This window comes from Dipteris shenzhenensis, chromosome 2, assembly GCF_047967505.1.
Source record: "Dipteris shenzhenensis isolate YYH24624 ecotype China chromosome 2, Dip_SZ_1.0, whole genome shotgun sequence".
Taxonomy (NCBI): Eukaryota; Viridiplantae; Streptophyta; class Polypodiopsida; order Gleicheniales; family Dipteridaceae; genus Dipteris; species Dipteris shenzhenensis.
Window position 1 is genome coordinate 50,550,929 of NC_141597.1, and position 11,317 is coordinate 50,562,245.

Below are 11,317 nucleotides of genomic sequence, written 5' to 3' on the forward strand. Positions count from 1 at the left end.
TGGATATAGATCCATGGTCATGGAAAAGCTCCTAACTTATGCTCATAAATTATCCCAAGAGAGACACAGAGTGAGATCTAGAGCTAGTGCTTTCGGAACCAAGGAGCTTGTTGTTTGCTAAAGGGATGGAGCCTACCACCATAAGTGGTACGAAGGAACAGGGGGGTGAGGAAACCATCATAGTTGAGGATAGTCCCAAAGAGTGGAAGAAAAGCTTTCCAGTGAGGCCCGTCATCAACATACGGAGGATCCACAATAGCTTGATGAGCAAACTCCTTCAGAGCAGCCTTCATAGTAGCCTTTGACTTCATCTATATAGGAGTAGATATTGTCATCATAGTTGGACTTTAGATTTTGATTATGACTCACTCATTGTATTGATACAATACCTATAATATGAGTTTTTATATATCTCAACAATCCCATTTGGGATGTCTCTACTTATGTATCACTAATTTTTGTATTGATACAATTGACATGTAATATGAGTTTTGATTTGTCTCAATGATTAATCTAATGAGGGATGTCTTTACATTGAATTATTCTTTCTCTTATTGCAATGCATATAACATGTAGCATTAGTCTATGGTAGAAATATGAATTCAAATCAAGACTCAAGGGTATCTTCTTACAAGGCTTTAAAGATAGCATATGGGAAATTAGTAAAATTAAGAAAGATCGAGACCTTATCACTTGTAAAAACCATAAGCTTTCCATTATGAATAATTCATGTACAAAAGTTTTATATAGGCTAACAAAATTCAGTTTGCATTACTGTTCGTTACAATTGAAGGAGGAATGTTACAACTCAAAGTATGTATACAACTTTAGAGCTAGACTAGTAGTATAGCTTCTCCAGTATGTTTCCCAATAATTGAGAGTACAAAGCTAGACTAGTAGCAACGGTTCTTTGGTTGCTCCTTGATTAGCTCAAGAAGAGATGACGATGAGATGTTGGAGCAGACATTAGAGGAGCAAATGGTATAGGAGGAGCTGGTGCACGAGGAGAAGATAGAGGATCGTGCACGTGCATCACATGCTCTAATTACAATAGAGTCCTCCTGAGGAGCTTCCATGTATAGTGGAAGCTAAAAGTCTCCACTATTGCCAACAATAGAAATTGCATTTAGAATAATATCCAGAAAAGCAACAGCCTACGAATGAGGATCAGCCTTCCCTATGAGTTGGACCATGGTAGATATATATACATGTACACAATCACTAAGATTAGTGTGGTTGTGGGTCACTAAATCATTGAGAAGTACTATACATGTACAAAAATAATGAGAAATCCTATACATTGTTATTGAGAAGTAATATAAAGAGTCTCTCCCACAATGCTTTTGCATTGAATTGTGCTCTCCCTCCTACGCAATAGTAGCTGTTGTAATGTTTTGTTAGTAAAAAATAAAGACAATGAATGAATCATGTGAATAAAGCAAATGAAGATAATAGAACCAATTTCTAAACATTCTATGCACATTTTTGTTGTTGATGATGAATGAGAATTCTTTCGAAATACTGTCCTTTGTCTCCACATGAATGTCATGACACAATTGGGCTAGCATATAACATTGTCCTATTGAGATTACACTTGCCAATATTCCATCTTCATAGACCTTGATCTCCATTACTTTGTTTTTAGGGCCAAACAAGTTAAGGTATTTGTCCATTGGAGCTAATTTATCTTCAAATGAACCTACTGCGTTTGTAGTAAAAAGAAAATATATAATTATGGCTTGCAATCATATACTTAATGGTAACCATACTTGGCACCACCTCACAGTAGACCTTGTTCGATATTGATTTATCCCAACCATGATTCAAGAATTCAAGTTCCTCTTCATTTCTAGTTGCTTTGTAGGTGAACATTTTTTTGCACACCTTGACTGGATACTTGTTAAACAAGTCAACAAAAACAGTGATTGGCATGCATACATTGATTTTTACAATTCTTGTAGCAATGCTTGGATGTAAAAACATTGAAGTTCTACAAATATCTTAGCCCTGTATGTCTTTGTCACACTACTAGGGGGTATTGGCAAGTCTATTGTATTCCATGGCAGAAGATCTTGTTTCCTCAACACATCGTGAGTGTTTGCTTTGTCCAACAATCATTAAAATGGTCATAGAAGAAGTTACTTGTATGCTCTAATTGAGTTGTAGATCTACCTTGATATTGTAATTCTCCTATTGCTCCATGAAAGACATCCAAGAATCCCAAAATGCACTCCACCGGCTGCCATTCTTCATATGATAATGGATATAGATCTGAAAACCAAAACACATTTTAGTTTACATAGAAAATAACAATGTTCGAAACTACCATTTCGAAATTGAAAGGGTTATACAATCACAATTGGGCCTGTGCCATGGAAAATAATCTGGATAATCATGTAGCATGATTTCATTGTGCATATATACATGCTCAACTAGTATTTGCTTGATACCTTTCTTACCATTTATTGTTATGAAATCTTTGACCCTGCCTTTCCAAGAGGCTAGAAATATATTATTCGACTGTGGTTTTTTCCTCCTAGTTGGCTGCATTAGCACCCAAATTTCTTTTGAAGCAACCATCTTTTGCCAGTGAGCATCCGCATTCACCCTATTGGCAAAATTTATAGATGATATGGATGTTGTAGGTCACCAAGAAACAACTCTCACCTCTATGTCTTTTTGCATTATGAGTTACACACTGCTTCGCATTGGGATGCCTTGGGTTGCCTATTGCCTTGGATGATTTGTGAAAGAGAACCAAACTTGCAAATGGGTGAAATGCAAGCGAGAGAACTAGGAGGAAAAGTAGGAATGCAAGCGACAAAGCTCGTTTAGGCAAGAAAGATGCCATGGGGTGCCTATTGCCATGGATGGAAAGTGTGAGTAGGAGAACTAGGGGGAAAATAGGCCCAATCCTAGATTCAAGAAAGCACATTTAAATCTTTGATTTGTACAAGCGGGAAAACTTTTTTACAAGGGAAATCATATTTGATTCTGTGATCTTTTTTTGAAAATGACTCCTTGTCAGGGTTATACATTTGTACATCTGTAAAGTTTTGTGTCTTTCTCTTATTATGTGAACTATTTTGTATTTTCTCTATATTCTCAATGTTATGTTGGCCCTCTTGTGATTGGTGGAGAGGGATTTTTCATTTTGGCCAAGGCCCAAAAGGCCCAAAAAATGATTCCTTTTTTTCCTAATGTGCTCTCTCATGCTTGAGGGTATCCTATCCTTGAACCCTTAACATCATTTATGCATTAACATTAACACATCCTTGAAATCCACTAAACATTGTGCACAAATCATGTAAGATCACCCAATTGTTTTCTAATTCAGTAAATGACTTTTGCCAATTTTAATATCGGGTACACGGGTCAATGAGGGGTAAGGGAAAAAAACTGTCAACATCCTGCACGTGTTGAAATTACGAGTGGGGAACTATGTTGATTGAGCATAGTGGTTCTTAGAATCAAGAGCATAGATACTAAGAGAAATATTTCATGTTGATTGGTAACGAGTATGACAATTGCTTGGTCTAGCTTATTATTACAGAAAATATCTCAGAGTGGTTGAAGACAATTTGTAGACTTTGAAGACCTTTCTGATAACAACTAATGTTCGTGTTGACATGACACCTTCTAGATTCTTCAAGCTTTGATCAATGTTTGATACACGCTCAAAACACCACCAAAGGTATGTAGCTAGGAGAAAGAACACCTGTGCTGAGATGGAAGAAATTGGTCAAATATGGATTGATGGGGCATATAGAATGATCTCAAAAATGGGAATGGATAACTGACATGATTGGATACGGGTAGTAGACAGACCTCAACAATTGAGGGCCTAGGGATGGTGACGACTTGGCCCCTTCTAGTTGGATTGGTCACCTCCCCACCAAATGAGGAGAGCATGTGAAAGGGAGACCTAGGGCGGGATATGCCCAATGAAGAGAGAAAGAGGGGGTTGCCACTTGGGTAGCACCTCACAAAAGATGAAGTCTACAATAGATGGCACCAGTTATAGTGCAGATGGCAAGGAATACAAGGATGGAGTGGGCCTACATGAGGGGAGATATGGAGTAGCAGTAGGTACAAAGAGAATCCCAGGCCGGAGGCCCTTGGGATGAGAAGGGCTATGAGTAGGTCAAAGGTATGCATGAGGGCCTAGTAGCATATGTTCCTGGGCTTGCTCCTCCCCCTAGAATGAGACCTTATATGCCAATAGAGGTGGTGGCATGACAAATTTTGGTATGCATGCTATGGAGGATCCCTCAATGATGCCTCAGGACAATCGTATGATGGGATTGGATACCATGGGACAGGTGGGAAATTTAGGTCCAAGAAATGGAAGACAAGATTCTTTTGGAAGGCAAGAAACCCCTGTAAAAGATATGGATTGTTCATGTGAAGAATTCTAGCACTTGACGGCTGTAAATCATCTACTGTGTGGACAAAACAACATAACTCCAGCCATAAGGGAGCATGATCCAACAATTGAAGAGAATAGTCAACCCACAAATTACAAGTGAAAGCATCAAACTATTGAGCATTCAATAAATACCATTAGTCCAATCTTGCCCCGTAATTGGATAATGCATTATGATGATACGTGAAGCCTAATGTTTGATAAAAAAAGGGCCATGTGTTATATAGAAGGGAGGGGCTACAGTGGGCAATACCTTGCCCTTATAGAGGGCCTCAAGAAGGTTGGTCAGCCACATATGGCCCAGCCCAAAGCCCCATACATAGGGGGGATTTTGATCTTCAAGTTCCTTTCACATCTTTTCTAGCTCCTTGTCCACCATCACTTCTTTGAGCTTATCTCGGAGCTCCTTCATGCACTTCTTTGCTTCTTCTCTTCTATGCCTTTCCATGTCGACCATTTTTATAGCGGCCTCAGCTTGCTCTTATGCCTACAAGGACCTCGTATGTGCTTACTCTACCTTAGCTTCTGCACCTTCCTTGAGACTTTTCTCAGGTTGCACTGCCTTTGCTGCATTAGTGGCTTTCTCTTGAAAAGTCACCTTCTGAGACATCTGCTTATCGTATTGCTCAAAAATCCCTTTCAAGGTAGATGCCATCAGATGCATTGCAACTCCAGTGAACTGATATGACAATTGGGATTTGCCATCCACGTAATTTTTTAGGTTGGTTAACACGCTCTTGGAGATCTCCCTTGAGAAAGATACATCACATCCTTTCAGCTGCTCTACTGCTGCTTGAACCTGCCATAACTTCATGGTTCCTCTCATATCAGAAAAGAAGTGAATGGTCTTCTTCAACACATCTTGGAGGTCTATTAACAAGCTAGAAGGCTTGACTCCACCATCTTTACTAAGCATTGGGGTATACCTCTAGAATATCCTATCTCTTCCACTGCTTCTCGAAAAGGTGTGCTTGCAAACTACCTTTAGACATTCCTAGAGCATTTTTAGTCACGCTTTCATTGATGGTAATCTTCTGACCTTGACAGACTAGTTGCCCCTCCTTCACGTTCAGCTCTTGTACCAACCTGGTGAAGTTTTGGAGAACATCCAAATTGGGCTTTTGAGGGGCAAGAGAGAGCTCCCACATGTCACGATTTCAAGATTAGGGGAGGAGGGGCTCTCGCACTATGCTGTAGAGGGGGAGGAAAGATTATGTGAGGAGCTGTCGGGCTGTACAAAGTCCATTACAAAAGGGGATAGAAGTTGCAGGAAGAGTGCAAGGGAGATAGAAATGGTCGAGAGTGATAGAAGATGAAACAATGAAGGAAATGAAATGGTGGAGGCTTGAGTTTGCAGTCCGATTGCAAGGGAGAAAGAAATTGTCGAGAGGGATAGAAGATGAAACAGTGAAGGAAATGGAATGGTGGAGGCTTGAGTCTACAGTTTGATTACAAGGGAGGACGAAACGGTCGAGAGGGATAGAAGACAAAACGGTTAAGGGAATGGAATAGTGGTTTGTAGCCTGACTACATGGTCAAGGTGAGAGCCACCATGTTGGTTGTAGCCCTGACTACACTATCAAGGTGAGAGCCATCACGGTGGTTGGCCTGGACTTTGATTAATTCAAGGCAGTAGTACTGACTTACATGGTAATGAGTGATTAGAGGTGGTGGCATCTAAAATTCCTAGCCACATATGTGGTGTGGCAGCTAAGACCCACCGGGTTTGCAATTAATTACCAACCACCATAGTCTCCCACAATTACTCACCTTCCAGTTACCACCACCGAACTTGCATGCATGATTACTACGAGTGCAGTAAACTACCAGTCATCGGGCTTACATGCTCAGGAGAGTACTAGAGTGCATGGTAATGAGGGATTAGAGGTGATTAGGCTTCATGATTTACTTTTGTGGGAATTACTGCCTAGTGGTGGTGGCTCTCATCAGCCATGTCTATCATGGCTATGATTCCACCGGGCTAGCAGTTAAAATTACAAGCCACTGCTCACCCACCATTAGGACTCAAGCATGCATGATCACTACGAGTGCAATAAAAATTAGCAGTCACTGGGTTCGCATGCTCAGTAGAGTACTAGATTGCATGATAATGAGTGATTACAGTAGCCACGTCTATCATGGCTATGATTCCACCAGCTTGGTAGTTAAAATTACTAGCCACCACTCACCCACCATCGAGATTAAGCATGCATGATCACTACGAGTGCAGTAAAAATTACCAGTCACTGTGCTTGCCTGCTTAGTAGAGAACTAGAGTGCATGGTAATGAGTGATTAGAGCTTCATGATTTACCTTTGTGGGAATTACTGCCCAGTGGTGGTGGCTCTCATCAGCCACATCTGTCATGGCTAAGATTCCATCGGGCTGGCAGTTACTTTACAGCCACCAGAGTGGCCTGCTCACCCACCACATGGCATCTGCTTCATGATTACCAACCCATCTAGGGTGGCGCCTAAGATTCCACCAACATTGGCTTGCAATTAATATGGATGGAACCCCAGGCTCCAGCCACCACGGTGGCTCAAACTTTATAATATATAAGATTCGTGGCATTTGGCATTTTACTACGTTGCTTTCATCCACCCCCTGCTCTACTACTTTACTCCACATGCTCTGCTACTTTTCTCCACACCCCTCCTCCAGCTCTTTTCCACCCTTGCTCTACTTTGCTCTCAACTCTCATCACTCATCTGCTGCTCACCCACTCATCTGGCCACTCACCCACTCATCTGGCTGCTTACCCACTCATCTTCACCATGCCTACTACCACCCCCCCCTTGATGCTCTGTGATCCCAATGTCATATAAGGTGATTGCATTGCACTCACTTGGAGTAGAAATGCTAGCACTATTGAGACCCTTCATTCCCACAGTCGATTCCCACCACATTTGCATGTCACCACCTTAGATGACATGCTCACAGAGGGCCTCTTTATGGCTGTGCTATATGGGTTCCCCCTAGATGTCATTGAAGGCCTCAGTATTTTCAGAGCAGAGTACTCTAGACTTGTTGGGAGGCTATAATCTGAGTCCTGGCAATGTGCATGGTCTTCGGCCTCTCCATCATATCCTCCTTTGGTTCCCTAAAATTTTTTAATGCAACAAGCTAGACTAATAAAAAACCGAGTTGTACGAATTCCCTCTTGCTCAAACAAGGCTCTCAGCAATGGCTGGATGTAATCTTTTGGCCTTTAAGGCTCCCAATGATCTTTTGGCCCACTGGATGTAATGTTTTGGTCTCTAAGGCTCGTAGCAATTGCTAAGTTTTTATAACATTTATGTAATCTCTTTTTGTTCAATTTGAGGCTTTCAATATGCACTGTTGTCAACTTTTATATTTTGAATGGTTATGGTCGGTATTGGCTGTAATCTTTTGGCCTTTAAGGCTCTCAATAATTGCCAAGTTTTTATAAATGTAAGATTCTCTGTTCAATTTTTGCTCGGTATAAGTTTTTCATTTTTATATAACCTGTTATTGGATGTAGATGTAAATTGTAATCTCTTTTGCTCAAATTTAACTCGATAAATTGTACTTTTTTCCTCATTTATATTTACTGCAACAAGGACTAAAATACCAAGAAATAAGGACTACAATTTCCTTGGTTTATGACCAAAATAGCGCTAAAGTAACTCCAATGACCCCACCGTTGTGGTTGCATGGAGATACATCTAGAAAAGTACAATTAAACTTTCAGAAAATGCAATTGACGATATGGCCCTTGAGGGGTCCCCTCTAGGGGCAAGGGCCATATCGACCTGCATTATTTAATATCTAGGATGCCACTGGATAGAAAGGGCATGTCGATATGGCCCTTCCCCCTAGAGGGGACCCCTCAAGGGCCATATCGTCAATTGAATTTTGCTTGGTTGCACAACGGAATACATTTTCCTTGGTACACAAATAAATAACTCCAAGAACTAGCACGGTGGCTGTCATGGATCTCCTTCTATTTGCGAATGCATTGGTTGTCATAGTCCTCCTCCATAATATATGCAACATGAAACCAAAGGAGAGAGCATCATCATGTATAGCAAGGGTCAAAGCTTTACTCTCGAGCATGGGTCTACATGGGGGGAATGTAAAGCTAATCAAAGACGCACAATTGTCAAGAAAATCAGGAAATCTTCCAAATAAAGTGTCCATGGGAGGCTCTAAGGCACGAAGGTTTTTGTCCAATCATGGAAAACATCGATTAAATCTGCATTGGAATTATTGGAAAAAGCTATGTGATTGCACCACTAATTTGGAAGCTAATCCTCATGTTAGAACCTTGAGAATACAAGTTTGGAAAGAATTGGATAATATGGTAAAGATCTTGAGGAAGCCTTCTATAGACAATGATGATGTGCAACTATATAAAGTCATTGTGAAAGAGTTCATTGAAGCCATGGTAGATGGATGGGGTGAATCACACATTACTCACTACATGGTGTGTTTGATCTTTGCTTTTTTCAAAATTTTAATTGCAATCAATTTATTCTTGTTTACCTCATGTGTTTTTTCTATGTATGCAACACATTCTTTATGCTCATGGTCCATGGTTTCTTTGCCAATATGGCTCCTTGAATGCTTGGAGTGCCCAAGGGATGGAGAAGTCTCATTGTAGAGCTCGAGGTGCTTATTTCAAGAGTACGTGACATGGAGGGGGGATTAATGGAAGCAATGCTCTTCATGAGATGTTCGAGTGGTTCTATCGTGGTATAGTCGGGTGCTCCTATGCAAGGAATAAAGCTTTGCAAATGGAGTTAGCCCAAGTAGTTCATCGAACTCAAACGAGTAAGAAGGCATTCATGGATATCTTCACAAGCTTCCCAAAAACATAGAAGTTGGATAGCAACTAGACGTCGTGTTGGAAAGCATTGGATCGCTAAACCAAATGTACTTTGATGTTAATTAAAATTGCACTTCAACATTTCTTGTGGACATTTGATTAATTGGCTCTTTTTAAAAAAAAACAAGCATTAAATTTTGTGCTTGTGGACCCAACAAGGGCGGGTGATGAGAAAAGGTTGGGGGAGTGACAAGAAACCCTATGTATCACAGGAGTTCAAGGGGAATTTCAAAAACCCCTTAAATAAGTTTTTTTCCCCAAAACGAACACCCCTCTTTACGTAATTTTTTCCTAAAGTTGAATAAAAAAACCCAATGTTTTAATGAACTAAGTAATTTTTTTGAGAAATATCCCTTCTTTGCAATGCACGTGGTATGCTAAAATTTTGTGAGGTCAACCCTCGAGGGGGCGATGACAAATAGGGGGGGGGAGGAGGGGTTGAGGGGGGTAAAGGGGGAAAGGGGGGGGGCTAACTAATAATGATGCACAAAATAAATGTATCCCTATATATATGCAGACCCATCGACATACTCCCATTTATCCTGAAGTACAAGAATGGTCTCCATTCGGTATTTCCATGTACCATAATTGGAGTTGTCTGACTTAGCAGATGCCTCCAGATTGAGGTTGCTAGTCGACATGGTGCAAGAAATGCACTCAAAAAGTGTCGTGAAAATCTCTGTATGAATCAACTGCAAATATACTGACTATGCCAAGTGAAATCTCTATACCGTCAGTGAAGATAGAAGTGTAGTATATAAAATCTGATCTGTATTACAAGGCTTGTGGCAATGATGCCGGGAATAGCCAAGAGGCTTTACAAGGCTGAAATGATGTGCTTGGTGCTGTGAGATAGCCAAATAGGCTTTACAATGGTGGCATGTGTGTGTGAAATCAAATGCTATCTGCCCACTGAAAAAATCTGCAATGCCTTTATACTCTCTGAAGTCTACTCACTGAACTGATGAACGTAAGGTTTCAGGTAATGTAATGATGTGAAACCGTATGTGAGCATATGGACTGACTCCGATGAGTAGGTACTAGTCGAGAATTTTGGGCATGGCTTAGATTGGCAACTTGGGGAAATTCAAAGCATCCCCTCTATGGCGATCTAGTCTAATCTGATTCAGATCTAAACCAACCGTCGATCAATGAAAGAATAGCAATTAATTTCTTTTCTTTTGTTCTTTTTTAGTGCTATGTCAGATGCATTGATGTAGAGGCAAATGTGCGTGAAGGAAGTGGCTTTGTCGGCGAGGCTCAAATGTGAGTGTAACTTGTGCCAAAATGTGTCATGATGTGACGAGCGCGTAGAGCACAAAAAAACGAGCGACTTTCCTTTTTGGAGCACCCTCAAATTCTTCCTGGATCAAGAGATACGACTTGATCTAGATGGAGGGGAAAAAGGAGTGCAAATGTGCTCAATGATGATGTGTCACTATGAGTCACATGCAGTGATGATGTGGCACTGTGCCTAGCAAGAGGTGTGCCTGTGAAGCCCTATGCTGAGGTGGCAGAAGTGGTCATATGAAGTGACTGTGAAGCACTGTGTGCGCTTGCAGAGGTCAGTGCTGATTGGATAGCTGAGGTGGCACTGTTGATGTGGCTGATGATGTGGTAAGATGATGTGGCTTGCTGATGTGGCAAGATGACGTGGCTAGATGATGTGTCTGTGCTGACGTGGATTGTTGATGTGGCATTGTGGATAAGATGATGACATGGCAAATGATGATAAGGGTGCCACATGTCACAATTTTGACCACACCCACTTTGGTGACCCAATCGGGGTTAACTTGACCTTGGGTTATGTAACCAACCCTATCCAAAAGGATGACTCAGGGTCAACCTGACTGTACCATGCAATCGGGGTCAACTTGACCTGACCCAAGGTGAAGCTTATCTGCCATGTGTCCAATTTTGTGACCTTGGGTGATAAGGTTGGCCACGTGTTTCTTGGAGAGCTACCGGAATCTTCAAAGATTTCATTTCTTACTGAAGGTAGATGATGAAGCTGATCGCGAGCCAAGACATTGCAGCTC

General features: G+C 41.1%; 1 pseudogene; it reads right to left on the minus strand.

Annotated features, from left to right (window-relative positions):
- Positions 1-1,397: 1,397 nt before the first annotated feature.
- On the minus strand, positions 1,398-2,418 carry LOC147904921 (uncharacterized; annotated as a pseudogene).
- Positions 2,419-11,317: the final 8,899 nt, after the last annotated feature.